General features: G+C 36.9%; 1 protein-coding gene across 1 annotated transcript in view; it reads left to right on the top strand.

Annotated features, from left to right (window-relative positions):
- The window catches only part of PDZRN4 (PDZ domain containing ring finger 4), a 375,783-nt gene that overhangs the window by 25,771 nt on the left and 335,071 nt on the right, over positions 1-14,941 (top strand). The window lies entirely within an intron of this gene.

Here is a 14,941-nt window from a genome sequence, read left to right as displayed (position 1 = left end):
AGATCCCAAAACACTTAGTGGAGCAGGTTACAGATAGTTTTTTTTTTTTTTTTTTTTTTTTGCGGTACGGGGCCCTCTCACTGTTGTGGCCTCTCTTTTTGCGAAGCACAGGTTCCGGACGCGCAGGCTCAGCGGGCATGGCTCACGGGCCCAGCTGCTCCGCAGCATGTGGGATCTTCCCAGACCGGGGCACGAACCTGTATCCCCTGCATCGGCAGGCGGACTCTCAACCACTGCGCCACCAGGGAAGCCCTACAGATAGTTTTACACTTAGCTCTGAATTTCCTGTTTTTTTTGGTTTTAAGCTTTGTACGCATTAAACTGGTGTCCACAATTTTCTCTGTTCTCAAATCCAACTGTTAAATACCCAAATTCATAATGTATTAGAGATGCCTGGCCTACTAAATGAAAGGTCTTTAAGTATAAGCTTTACAATAAAGACTTGACTATTTGGTTCAAGAGAAATGTTTTGATTCAATTCCAGGAATAACTTGAAGAGAGTTTTCTGCTTTGAAAATGTGATTCCCAAAGTTTAATATTACTAATGCCTTTCCATATGAATTTTTTTCACTAAAGAAATGTCTGTTCCAATATATATGCCATTACTTTTTTCTAAGAGATTTGTACTGAATATGTCAGAAATATTTGTTTGCATCTCTTTAGGGATTTAGCTTTTGATCTTTGTCACTTACTTGACCTTTCAGAATGATCACAGCCTAAGATGTTTGTTTATCATCTTTCACCATATTTGGATTAATTCTTGACATGGAGGTGGCTTTGTAGTGTAAAAAACTAAGAAGGATATATGATTTTTGTTGTTTAATAAAAGCTTGAGCCTTGAATCTGTAGGAAACACGCTCTGTAGTTCATTTTCCTCCTTAAAAAGAATTTCATAGTAAGATGCTTATTGTTTATTCTTTGGAAAAGAGGCCATATTACAAAAAGGAAGTGAACATTATTAATTTTTACAAATATTTTTTCTTATTCTTTATGTTGTTGGAAAAAATTTTTTCAGAAGGCTTACATGTACAAGATAATGAATTTTTCATACTCTAGATGTTTAAGAGTGCAGCTTAAATTACAGGAGGTTAAGAAGGTGTGTAAACCCTGTGAATTTCCCTGTTTATTTATTAGTGTCTGTATGCACACGTGTGTGTGTTTCCTCTCTCTTTGCCAAGTATGAAAGTAATATGTCAGCACTTTGGTTTAGTATAAGGATAATTTTTTATCCTTATTTTGGAAGGAGCTCCAGGTATACAAATGAGTGTCTGAGTTAATGAACCATAAGAAGTAGTGGTTTATTTTGAGTGGAAATGAGCTAAAAAAAAAATCAGCAGTCACTTTGTTAGGCTTCTCAAAGGTCATTTGGATACAGATGAAAGACATCTTAAAATCAGACATCATTTTATCAACAAGCAAGTTATTAGTAGCAAGTTATCTGTTGAAAGTGTTCAGGAAACAATATTGTTTCACATTAGTATTGATATCTTTTGAGGGAAAGTATTAAAATGTACTTAAAATCTTACAACATTCTTAAAAATGCAATAGAAGCATCATACTTTGTACCTATTACTCATTTCCAGCAATTGGTGGATGTTTTTAAAATATTAAATATGTGTAAGAAATATTTTATAATATTTTATTTGTATACAGTTGTTGGAAAATGAAACCAGAGTGTAAAAAACGCACTTAAAATTACTTTTTTTTTTTTTTTTTGGAGAAGTATTCTTGAGAATTCGGAAAACCAAGTAGAAATGTAAACTTACAGAGTGCTCAAAATGGAAGGCTTATCAGGTTCTTTGTGTAGTTCCTGGTATTGATTGGCACAGTGAATTTTGTTGAAGATTTGAAGTCCCAGAACTGCTGAGATCATTTTAAGATTTCTAACCCTTTTTTTAAGAAGAAACTAAAGTCCAAAAATTAGTTAACTAATTTTCATTCTGAAACATTGAAATCTATTTCTGCTAATTATGAATAACTCCTCTCTCTGTGCCAAGCTATTATTCAAATATAATCTCTAAAACATTGTAAGTTTTATAGATAAGTTATGTTTACACAATGTCAGATAGTACAAACAATTCGTAATTTTAAAAAAAAAACAACAATATTTTATTCCCTTAGCAAATATGTACAATGTCATTGTCAATAGTCCCAACTGCCAGAGTTTTCACACAAGGGTACTTTACAGTCACTTTATTGAAGGAATTGTCAGTAGCCCTTTGGTTCTTGAGTGGAAAAAAATCACAGGGTGTAGAAAGCTTTTTGGATTCCAGATTGGGATTTATTATTATTTACATTATTCAGAAGCCAGCCCAGTCCTGGGATTTTTCTTAGAAGTTAACTTGAGATTCTATTGCTTTGGTTCATTTTAGGAGAAAATCTGTTGTACAGTATAAGGGAAGGTTGTTATGTCTTTTGTATTTGTCTATTATTTTTCTTTCTTTCTCTATGGTACTTATATCAACAGAAAGCCTGGGTAGATCTGTTTTCTCTAGTCATTCCTGCATTGTTGAAGAATTTTCTCTGACTGATTGTGTAATACCATTAGCATGAGAAGTGCTAATCATTTAAACAGAGAGAGATAATCTTAATAAAAAAACTATTATCCTGAAACTGCAACCCTAACAAAATCAAAAGAAATACACAAAGAAGTCCACCTGTAGATTCTTTCCACTGATTTGATAATTGGATGGTTTAGGCAGTAGACACAGAGGCCTGGATGTGTGAAAATGCAATTGAATTTGATGAGCTGTTGGAAGATCAATGTAGGCAGAGTAAAAGCCATTTATTTCAGCCCAAATCAAAATGAAAATATAGTTTCAGGATTATAGTTTTTCATGAGACCAAAAACCCATAAGAATTACATTAATCGTTTTTCTGTCAGGGCCTCGCTTTTTATTAATTTTTTTTTTTTTTTTAATTTGTATGTGACTCCTAAAATCAGTATATATGCCTTAAGTCTTTACGTTTTCTTTAAAGAAAACTTTATTTGCACTTTTTCTATTTTCTTGTATACTGCTGTACGCTGGAATAGAATAAACCTTTACTGGGCACTGTGTCAGTCCTCCTAATGGTGAGAGAAGCCGTATCTGATATTAATTGGATCTTGCCTTAAACCAGTATATGTTCCAAAATCTGTGTGGGTTGTAACTAGATTACACAGTTATTATGGGAACATAAACTCCTTTATAGCTATTTAAGCATTTGTGTTGTTCAGACCAAAATATTGCTGTCATGTAGATTTATTATGGTATCAATGCAATGGTGTTTTTCTACCACCTATTTTTAGTGTTTTGCTTGCTTTTTGTTCTGTTTTGGTTTTTTGTTTGTTTGTTTGTTTGTTTTGGTGAACTAGTAGTTCTACAAGAAGGTTCTTGTTTAGGTTGGTGGATTTTTTCCTACTATGCATATTTATTTTATATCATTTCAAGTAGAGTACCTATGCCCTTTAAATATGGAAAGATTGACATTCCCATGTTATTTTTGATGTGTTTTATATAAAAATAGCTGTCTGAAATCAAACCAATGCTTTCTGTGACAGTATTTATTCTATAATTCTCTTTTTTAAAATATTCATTTTCTCATTCATTCAATAAATATTTACTTAGCTTCTCCTATAAGCCAGCTCCTATGCTAGGTACTAGTTATACTGCACCTAAGGAACTGTAATTATGGTAAAAAGATAGAGGCAGAAGTTACAGATTACAAATTGTAGCAATATAAAAGAAGTTTGAGCTGTCATCTGAGGAAATGATGGTAAGGTGAAGGTGGTTTTTATTTGAAAAATCAAGGAAATCTTCTTTGAGGAGTGTTATTTATAGCATAACTTGAAACATGAATAAGTGTTAGGCAAAGATTTGGAGACAGAGTTTTTTAAACAGACAGATGGGTATGCACAAAAGCTCTGAGGTGGGAAAAAACACAGTGTATTATAGGAATTGAAAGAAAACTGGGTAGAATAATGGCTCTTAGTGAGGGCTGGAGCATTTTGAGGGGGCTACTTCATGCAATATCTCTCAAGCAGGGTGACCATACATCTGGGTTGCCCTGGAAAGCCCTGTTGATCTGGCAAAATGATTAATAATGCCCTTACTATCCAAAGTGCCCAAATTTGATGCTAAATTATATGGTCACCCTATTTATAAATCAGAGTTTCTATTAATCCTAAGAAAAATAAGAACCCTTTAAGTATTTAAATAGTGAAGTAAAAAGATCAAATTCACATTTTAAGAAAATTATTCTGGCTGCAAAGTTGTAGGTAGATTTGAAGAATCAAGATGGAACTAGGGAGACCAGTTGGTCGGCCAGTGCAGTAGTTCAGATGCCAGATGGCAGTGGTTTGGATTAGGGGTTTAGCAGTGGAAACAAAGAAAATTCATGGACTCAACATATATTTCAGGGCAGGCTCAAGAGGGCCATAAACAACAGGCATCCCCCATTGGTCTAGGTATAACAATACTACCTTTCTTCGTTTCAGTAAGAATGCATAAGGGAATGCAGTGCCCACATTGAAATTACATTTGTTTATTGGGAGATTTTTGATTACTGATTCAATCTCCTTATTGGTAATCAGTCTCAGATTTTCTGTTTCTTCATGATTAGTCTTAGTTATATATGTTATATGTTTCTAGGAATTTATATATGTTATATGTTTTTAGGAATTTATCCATGTCTTCTAGATTGTCAAATTTATTGGCAAAACAAATTCAGGTATTTCGAATAAAAATTTTATCTCTGGTACTAATAAGTGAGATCCATTTCCAAGGGCCAGATTAATTAGGTACAACTAATAATTATTAAGCATCTAGTATATGCAAAGTATTGTTCTGGACAATACTGGAGAAATAATGAGAAATTAAAAAGCAGTTCTTGATGCTGTCATAGAGATTTTCTAAAGGGGGAAATAAGAAGAAATACAAACAACCGTGATGCAAGTTACTATGTAATCAATGCCAGTAATAAGATAGAAAGTGCTGAGGATGGGAGTTTTTACAGAAAAAAGTAAAAGATGGAGTTTAAAGGACTCACAAATGACTCCATATGGACCTTAAAAAGATGGATAGGATTTCAGAAGATTTTATCAGTGTTTGACTTGAATATAAGGTAGAAATAATTTCTGAAGTATATTTTAGCTTCAAATTTTTGAGATTTGAAACCAGGAAAAACTTTAAGTATATTTTTCTTTCATTTTTTTTTTTAATTTTAAAAAATGCATTTTGCTAGGTCACAAACCTGAATATTCAGAACTTTAAATTTATGTTGTGCCTTGCATTGAATTTTTTTTAAATTAATTTATTTATTTTTGCTGCGTTGGGTCTTCGTTTCTGTGCAAGGGCTCTATCCAGTTGTGGCAAGCGGGGGGCCACTCTTCATCGCGGTGCGCGGGCCTCTCACTATCGCGGCCCCTCCCGCCACGGAGCACAGGCTCCAGACGCACAGGCTCCAGACGCACAGGCTCAGCAGCTGCGGCCCACGGGGCCCAGCTGCTCCGCGGCATGTGGGATCCTCCCAGACCAGGGCTCGTACCCATGTCCCCTGCATCGGCAGGCAGACTCTCAACCACTGCGCCACTAGGGAAGCCCCTGCATTGAATTTTTTAATAGTAGACAATAATTGAGTAATTATTTATAATTCATCTCAGAACACAGAACCAGATATTTATCATTTCTTTTTTTCTTTAGGAAATATGGACTCATCAAGCATGAAATTTTTTAAAAAGTCATTGAATCAACATGTTAAGTTTAAATTAATGTCCTTTTATTATTCATAAAAAGGAGTCACCAGTCTTACTAATATTCATGGTAAATGCTTTGCATGGAGGAGCCTGACTCAAATGGAAATCCATCTTTATCTCATGAGGAAATTAACTCCCAAACATCCTCTCCTTCACCAAACAAATAGACTAATTTCAGTTTCTTCCCTTTGCCATGAATGATCCTTGCATTTTCCTTTCTCATTTACCTGGGCAAAATCTGCTGTTTTGAAGCTAGTTTAAGTAGCTGGTGAGGCAGAGTGTTTCTCAGAGCTGTGTCTTGGCTTTCAGCTTAAGCTCAAGTGGCTCCCAAATTCGAGGTCATTGACCCAAATCAGAGCAATTCAACAAATCATATTGTGTCTTTGTTTAAAGTTTATGCAGAGACGAGCAAGCTGCTCCGGCTGGGCTGGTGTCCTGGGCATGCACCTGTGCAATCACACAGGCCCTGCCTCGAAGGGCCCTGCATTCATTTCAGTGCTTTGCTGTCACCATCTTGAGATTCTGAACACTTTTGAGCTGGGGGCCCCATATTGTCAGGTTGTACTGGGTTCTGCTCTAAGACCTCTACCCCTTACTATGGTGGCAATCTCAAAACTAGATGAAAGCACCAAATAGGTACTTTCATTTTTTAACATGAAGAGGAAAATAGCAGAATTTTGGAGACCCAATCAGTTGGCATGCCAAATTTTCCCTAGCCCATTCTAATTAAAAGAAAACATTTACATGTGAAATAGTCAAGGAAGATACAGGTAAGTCTGATCAGTTTCGCTTCTGACAGCCTGAAGGAAAGCTATTCTGTAAAACAAAGACCATTTTCCCAGCCCTATTCCAGGGTCCCCTTTTCTCTTGCTGTTTTTTTCATTTGCTTCTCTTTAATGATACACACAGGCCCCAGCCATCCTAGACATTCTTAGCGTGGGCTGCCAAGAAGATAATGCTGCGTATTAGCCTGTTTCCCAGTTTTCAGAGTTTATTTCCATGCCCCCAAGACCCTTCTAAATCCCATCCTCAACTTCCCTGAAGAAATGATGAAGGGGAACACCGCATTATTTCTATAAACTTCCCAGAGAGCACCACCTTCCCAGCCCAGATGAGAAAGGACTTGGGCAAGTCAGCTCCTGAAGGACTGACATGCTGTGAAAAAGGTTTCATTCCCCACTTTGAAACTTTTGATAGGGGTGAGTTTTAGAAGCAACTACCTTATCTTCCCACAATTCAGTTTGCTCCTCTGGCATAAGGAAGCTGTTGAAAGGATTAAGTCAGTTTTAGAAGAACAATCTTTCTTTTGTCTGAATTGTAGGAATAATTAAAGCAAAAGCTTAATTTCCTTTTGTGTTGTTATATGAATCTATACTGTTTTGCTCTCTCACTGCTTCATTTCATTTGTACTTCAATTGATAGCTTTCTGCTTCATCAGAGGAGGGTAGGATGAAGTAGATGGGACACAGAACAGAAATATGTTCTAAGAGAATTAAAACATGTCAAAAGCAGAACAGGAGTATTATTTCAGAGCAGACCTGATCTCTGATTTTGAAAATGTTAAAGGTAAAAAAGTTCATTCCACAGCATAAATCTGCTGTAGTCACAGATGTGATGCTCATTTCTGATGTTTGTCTTGCATCCAGGCACATTTGTTTCAGCATATTTTTAAAGGGCTAGATAACAGCTTACAATACAAAAATCTGATACAGTAGTAGGTTTGAAAAAACTGACACACCCTCTGTATGGAGCATTGTGCTCTCTTAGTAATAAGGATTTGAAGTAGGAAGTCATTCCTCAACAAGGACTCACTCTCAGATGATTTGGTTGTATATGCTGAAGTAAAATGCTATAAAATAAATTTACTTTTATCATTAACTACAGCTCATTTCCAGCAAACATGTATCACATATAAAGTTTGAAGTATGCTCAAATATCTCTCATCCACTGCTCCTTATGCATTTTAATTTAATTTCTACCCTTTTATGGCAAGTTCAAATATTTGACTAAAAAGTGAATAAACCTTAAATTAACTGTAGAAATATTTCATAAACCTTAAGCAGGTATCTAGGGATAATAATATTATTCTGATGAGTGAAAATAAATGCTGCTTCAGCGTACATTTACAGAGGCTGCTTTGTACACCCAGATACAGCCTGTGGCTTGCAGGAGTTGAGGCCATCATAGAATTATAGTGCTGCGTCCTCAAGGCTGTTATGGAAGCTGAGAGAGGGTGAAAGCATGCCCTAGTTCTACTGGAAATGGTGCAAAGAAGCTGGGAGAAGACTGAGGAAAGTTCCTGTAATATGTGACCTCTGACCTGCATTTCCATGATTCAGTAGGAGTTCAATCAAGGTGAGAGGAGGGAATGGCAAGGAGAAGAAAGCTGGGTAGTATCAAAGCTTAGATCAGATTTATAACGAATGGTATTTTTTTGTAGATATTTTACTTTTTTTTTTTTAAACATCTTTATTGGAGTATAATTGCTTTACAATGGTGTGTTAGTTTCTGCTTTATAGCAAAGTGAATCAGTTATACATATACATATGTTCCCATATCTATTCCCTCTTGAATCTCCCTCCCTCCCCCCTCCCTATCCCACCCATCCAGGTGGTCACAAAGCACCGAGCTGATCTCCCTGTGCTATGCGGCTACTTCCCACTAGCTATCTACCTTACGTTTGGTAGCGTATATATGTCCATGCCTCTCTCTCGCTTTGTCCCAGCTTACCCTTCCCCCTCCCCATATCCTCAAGTCCATGCTCTAGTAGGTCTGTGTCTTTATTCCTGTCTTACCCCGAGGTTCTTCATGACATTATTTTTCTTAAATTCCATATATATGTGTTAGCATACGGTATTTGTCTTTCTCTTTCTGACTTACTTCACTCTGTATGACAGACTCTAGGTCTATCCACCTCATTACAAATAGCTCAATTTCGTTTCCTTTTATGGCTGAGTAATATTCCATTGCATATATGTGCCACATCTTCTTTACCCATTCATCCGATGATGGGCACTTAGGTTGTTTCCATCTCTGGGCTATTGTAAATAGAGCTGCAATGAACATTTTGGTACATGATTATTTTTGAATTATGTTTTTCTCAGGACATATGCCCAGTAGTGGGATTGCTGGGTCATATGGTAGTTCTATTTGTACTTTTTTAAGGAACCTCCATACTGTTCTCCACAGTGGCTGTATCAATTTACATTCCCACCAGCAGTGCAAAACGGTTCCCTTTCCTCCACACCCTCTCCAGCATTTATTGTTTCTAGATTTTTTGATGATGGCCATTCTGACTAGTGTGAGATGATACCTCATTGTAGTTTTGATTTGCATTTCTCTAATGATTAATGAACTTGAGCATTTTTTAATGTGTTTGTTGGCAGTCAGTATATCTTCTTTGGAAAAATGTCCATTTAGGTCTTCTGCCCATTTTTGGATTGGGTTGTTTGTTTTTTTGTAATTGAGCTGCATGAGCAGCTTATAAATTTTGGAGATTAATCCTTTGTCATTTGCTTCATTTGCAAATATTTTCTCCAATTCTGAGGGCTGTCTTTTGGTCTTGTTTATGGTTTCCTTTGCTGTGCAAAAGCTTTTAAGTTTCATTAGCTCCCATTTCTTTATTTTTGTTTTTATTTCCATTTCTCTAGGAGGTGGGTCAAAAAGGATCTTGCTGTGAATTATGTCATAGAGTGTTCTGCCTATGCTTTCCTCTAAGAGTTTGATACTTTCTGGCCTTACATTTAGGTCTTTAATCCATTTTGAGCTTATTTTTGTGTATGGTGTTAGGGAGTGATCTAATCTCATACATTTACATGTAGCTGTCCAGTTTTCCCAGCACCACTTATTGAAGAGGCTGTCCTTTCCCCACTGTACATTCCTGCCTCCTTTATTGAAGATAAGGTGACCATATGTCTGTGGGCTTATCTCTGGGCTTTCTATCCTGTCCATTGATCGATCTTTCTGTTTTAGTGCCAGTACCATACTGTCTTGATTACTGTAGCTTTGTAGTATAGTCTGAAGTCAGTGAGCCTGATTTCTCCAGATCCGTTTTTCGTTCTCAAGATTGCTTTGGCTATTTGGGGTCTTTTGTGTTTCCATACAAATTGTGAAAATTTTTGTTCTAGTTCTGTGAAAAATACCAGTGGCAGTTTGATAGTGATTGCATTGAATCTGTAGATTGCTTTGGGTAGTAGAGTCATTTTCACAATGTTGATTCTTCCAATCCAAGAACATGGTATATCTCTCCATCTATTTGTATCATCTTTAATTTATTGCATCAGTGCCTTATAATTTTCTGCATACAGGTCTTTTGTCTCCTTAGGTACGTTTATTCCTAGATGTTTTATTCTTTTTGTTGCAATGGTAAATGGGAGTGTTTTCTTGATTTCACTTTCAGGTTTTTCATCATTAGTGTAGAGGAATGCCAGAGATTTCTGTGCATTACTTTTGTATCCTTCTACTTTACCAAATTAATTGATTAGCTCTAGTAGTTTTCTGGTAGCATCTTTAGGATTCTCTATGTATAGTATCATGTCATCTGCAAACTGTGACAGCTATACTTCTTCTTTTCCAATTTGCATTCCTTTTATTTCCTTTTCTTCTCTGACTGCTGTGGTTAAAACTTCCAAAACTATGTTGAATAAGAATGGTGAGAGCGGGCAACCCTGTCTTGTTTCTGATCTTAGTGGAAATGCTTTCAGTTTTTCACCATTGAGGACGATGTTGGCTGTGGGTTTTTCATATATGGCCTTTATTATGCTGAGGAAAGGTCCCTCTATGCCTACTTTCTGCAGGGTTTTTATCATAAATGGGTGCTGAATTTTGTCGAAAGCTTTCTCTGCATCTATTGAGGTGAACATATGTTTTTTTCCTTCAATTTGTTAATATGGTTTATCACATTGATTGATTTGTGTATATTAAAGAATCCTTGCATTCCTGGAATAAACCCCACTTGATCATGGTGTATGATCCTTTTAATGTGCTGTTGGATTCTCTTTGCTAGTCTTTTGTTGAGGATTTTTGAATCTATGTTCATCAGTGATATTGGCCTGTAGTTTTCTTTCTTTGTGGCATCCTTGTCTGGTTTTGGTATCAAGGTGATGGTGGCTTCATAGAATGAGTTTGGGAGTGTTCCTCCCTCTTCTGTATTTTGGAAGAGTTGGAGAAGGATAAGTGTTAGCTCTTCTATAAATGTTTGATAGAATTCCCCTGTGAAGCCATTGGGTCCTGGGCTTTTGTTTGTTGGAAGATTTTTAATCACAGTTTCAATTTCAGTGCTTGTGATTGGTCTGTTCATATTTTCTTTTTATTCCTGACTCAGTCTTGGCAGGTTGTGCATTTCTAAGAATTTGTCCATTTCTTCCAGGTTGTCCATTTTATTGGCATAGTGTTGCTTGTAGTAATCTCTCATGATCTTTTGTATTTCTGCAGTGTCACTTGTTACTTCTCCTTTTTCATTTCTACTTCGACTTATTTGAGTCTTCTCCCGTTTTGATGAGCCTGGCTAATCGTTTCTCAATTTTGTTTATCTTTTCTAAAAACCAGCTTTTAGTTTTATTGATCTTTGCTATCATTTCCTCCATTTCTTTTTCATTTATTTCTGATCTGATTTTTATGATTTCTTTCCTTCTGCTAACTTTGGGGTTTTTTGGTTCTTCTTTCTCTAATTGCTTTAGGTGCAAGGTTAGGTTGTTTATTCAAGATGTTTCCTGTTTCTTAAGGTAGGATTATATTGCTATAAACTTCCCTCTTAAAACTGCTTTTGCTGCATCCCATAGATTTTGGGTCATTGTGTTTCCATTGTCATTTGTTTCTAGGTATTTTTTTATTTCCTCTTTCATTTATTCAGTAAACACTTGGTTATTAAGTAGTGTATTGTTTAGCTTCCATGTGTTTGTATTTTTTACAGATCTTTTCCTATAATTGATATCTAGTTTCATAGCATTGTGGTTGGAAAAGAAACTTGATACAATTTCAATTTTCTTAAATTTACCAAGGCTTGATTTGTGACCCATGATATGATCTATCCTGGAGAATGTTCCATGAGCACTTGAGAAAAATGTGTGTTCTGTTGTTTTTGGATGGAATGTCCTATAAATATCAATTAAGTCCATCTTGTTTAATGTATCATTTAAAGCTTGTGTTTCCTTATTTATTTTCATTTTGGATGATCTGTCCATGGGTGAAAGTGGGATGTTAAAGTCCCCTACTATGATTGTGTTACTGTCAATTTCCCCTTTTATGGCTGTTAGTATTTGCCTTATGTATTGAGGTGCTCCTATGTTGGGTACATAAATATTTACAATTGTTATATCTTCTTCTTGGATCGATCCCTTGATCATTATGTAGTGTTCTTCTTTCTCTCTTCTTATATTCTTTATTTTATAGTCTATTTTGTCTGATATGAGAATTGCTACTCCAGCTTTCTTTTGGTTTCCATTTGCATGAAATATTTTTCTCCATCCCCTTACTTTCAGTGTGTATGTGTCTCTAGGTCTGAAGTGGGTCTCTTGTAGACAGCAAATATATGGGTCTTGCTTTTGTATCCGTTCAGCCAATCTATGTCTTTTGGTGGGAGCATTTAGTCCATTTACATTTAAGGTAATTATCCATATGTATGTTCCTATTCCCATTTTCTTAATTGTTTTGGGTTTGTTATTGTAGGTCTTTCCCTTCTCTTGTGTTTCTTGCTTAGAGAAGTTCATTTAGTAGTTGTTGTAAAGCTGGTTTGGTGGTGCTGAACTCTCTCAGCTTTTGCTTGTCTGTAAAGGTTTTAATTTCTCCATCAAATCTGAATGAGATCCTTGCTGGGTAGAGTAATCTTGGTTACAGGTTTTTCTCCTTCATCACTTTAAACATATCCTGCCAGTTCCTTCTGGTTTGCAGAGTTTCTGCTGAAAGATCAGCTGTTAATCTTATGGGGATCCCCTTGTGTGTTATTTGTAGTTTTTCCCTTGCTGCTTTTAATATGTTTTCTTTGTATTTAATTTTTGACAGTTTGATTAATATGTGTCTTGGTGTATCTCCTTGGATTTTTCCTGTATGGGACTCTCTGTGCTTCCTGGACTTGATTACCTATTTCCTTTCCCATATTAGGGAAGGTTTCAACTATAATGTCTTCAAATATTTTCTCAGTCCCTTTCTTTTTCTCTTCTTCTTCTGAAACCCCTATAATTCGAACGTTGGTGTGTTTAATGTTGTCCCAGAGGTCTCTGAGACTGTCCTCAGTTCTTTTCATTCTTTTTTCTTTATTCTGCTCTGCAGTAGTTATTTCCACTACTTTATCTTCCTGGTCACTTATCCGTTCTTCTGCCTCAGTTATTCTGCTATTGATCTCATCTAGAGTATTTTTAATTTCATTTATTGTTTGTTCATCATTGTTTGTTTCACCTGTAGTTCTTCTAGGTCCTTGTTAAATGTTTCTTGCATTTTGTCTATTCTATTTCCAAGATTTTGGATCATCTTTACTACCATTATTCTGAATTCTTTTTCAGGTAGAGTGCCTATTTCCTCTTCATTTGTTAGGTCTGATGGGTTTTTATCTTGCTCCTTCATCTGCTGTGTGTTTTTCTATCTTCTCATTTTGCTTATCTTACTGTGTTTGGGGGTCTCCTTTTTGCAGGCTGCAGGTTCGTAGTTCCCGTTGTTTTTGGTGTCTGTCCCCAGTGGCTAAGTTTGGTTCAGTGGGTTGTATAGGCTTCTTGGTGGAGGGGAGTAGTGCCTGTGTTCAGGTGGATGAGGCTGGATCTTGTCTTTCTAGTGGGCAGGTCCATGTCTGGTGGTGTGTTTTGGGGTGTCTGTGGACTTATGATTTTAGGAAGTCTTTCTGCTAATGGGTGGTGTTGTGTTCCTGTCTTGCTAGTTGTTTGGCATAGGATGTCCAGCACTGTAGCTTGCTGGTGTTGAGTGAAGCTGGGTGCTGGTGTTGAGATGGAGATCTCTGGGAGATTTTCACCATTTGATATTATGTGGAACCGGGAGGTCTCTTGTGGTCCAGTGTCTTGAAGTTGACTCTCCCACCTCAGAGGCACAGCACTGACTCCTGGCTGCAGCACCAAGAGCCTTTCATTCACACGGCTCAGAATAAAAGGGAGAAAAAGTAGAAAGAAATAATTAGTAGAAGTAGAAACAAAGAAAGAAAGAAAGTAAGAAAGGAGGGAGGGAGGAAGGAAGGAAGGAGGGAAGGAAGGAAAAAAGAAAGAAAGAAGATAAGGTAAAATAAAATAAAGTAAGATAAAATATAATAAAGTTATTAAAATAAAAATATAATTATCAAGAAAAAAATTAAAAACAAAAAAAGGGACAAATGATGGAAGCAAAGCTATACAGACAAAATCTCACACAGAAGCATACACATACACACTCACAAATAGAGGAAAAAGGGAAAAAATAATAAATCTTGCTCTCAAAGTTCACCTCCTCAATTTGGGATGATTAGTTGTGTAAAGGAGGGAAGGAAGGAAAGAAAGAAAGAAAGAAAGAAGATAAAGTAAAATAAAATAAAATTATTAAAATAAAAAATAATTTTTAAGAAAAATTTTTTTAAAAAAATTAGAAAAAACAAAACAAAACAAAAAACGGACGGATAGAACCCTAGGACAAATGGTGGAAGGAAAGCTATACAGACAAAATCTCACACAGAAGCGTACACATACACAACCACAAAAAGAGAAAAAGGGGAAAAAATCATAAATCTTGCTCTCAAGGTCCACCTGCTCAATTTGGGATGATTCGTTGTCTATTCAGGTATTCTACGCATGCAGGGTATGTGAAGTTGATTGTGGAGCTTTAATCCGCTGCTTCTGAGGCTGCTGGGAGAGATTTCCCTTTCTCTTCTTTGTTCGCACAGCTCCCGGGGCTCAGCTTTGGATTTGGCCCCACTTCTGTGTGTAGGTCGCAGGGGGGCATTTGTTCTTCGCTCAGACAGGATGGGGTTAAAGGAGCCGCTGATTCGGGGGCTCTGGCTCACTCAGGCCAGGGGGAAGGAGGGGTACGGAGTGCGGGGCGAGCCTGCGGCGGCAGAGGCTGGCATGACGTTGCAACAGCCTGAGGCGCGCCGTGCGTTCTCCTGGGGGAGTTGTCCCTGGATCTCGGGACCCTGGCAATGGCGGGCTGCACAGGCTCCCCGGAAGTGGGGTGTGGAGACTGACCTGTGCTCGCACACAGGCTTCTTGGTGGTGGCGGCAGCAGCCTTAGCGTCTCATG

The sequence above is a fragment of the Phocoena phocoena genome, chromosome 11 (genome assembly GCF_963924675.1).
Source record: "Phocoena phocoena chromosome 11, mPhoPho1.1, whole genome shotgun sequence".
NCBI classification, from domain to species: Eukaryota; Metazoa; Chordata; class Mammalia; order Artiodactyla; family Phocoenidae; genus Phocoena; species Phocoena phocoena.
Note: the sequence above shows the minus strand (reverse complement) of the source record. Positions and strands in the feature narration are given on the sequence as shown.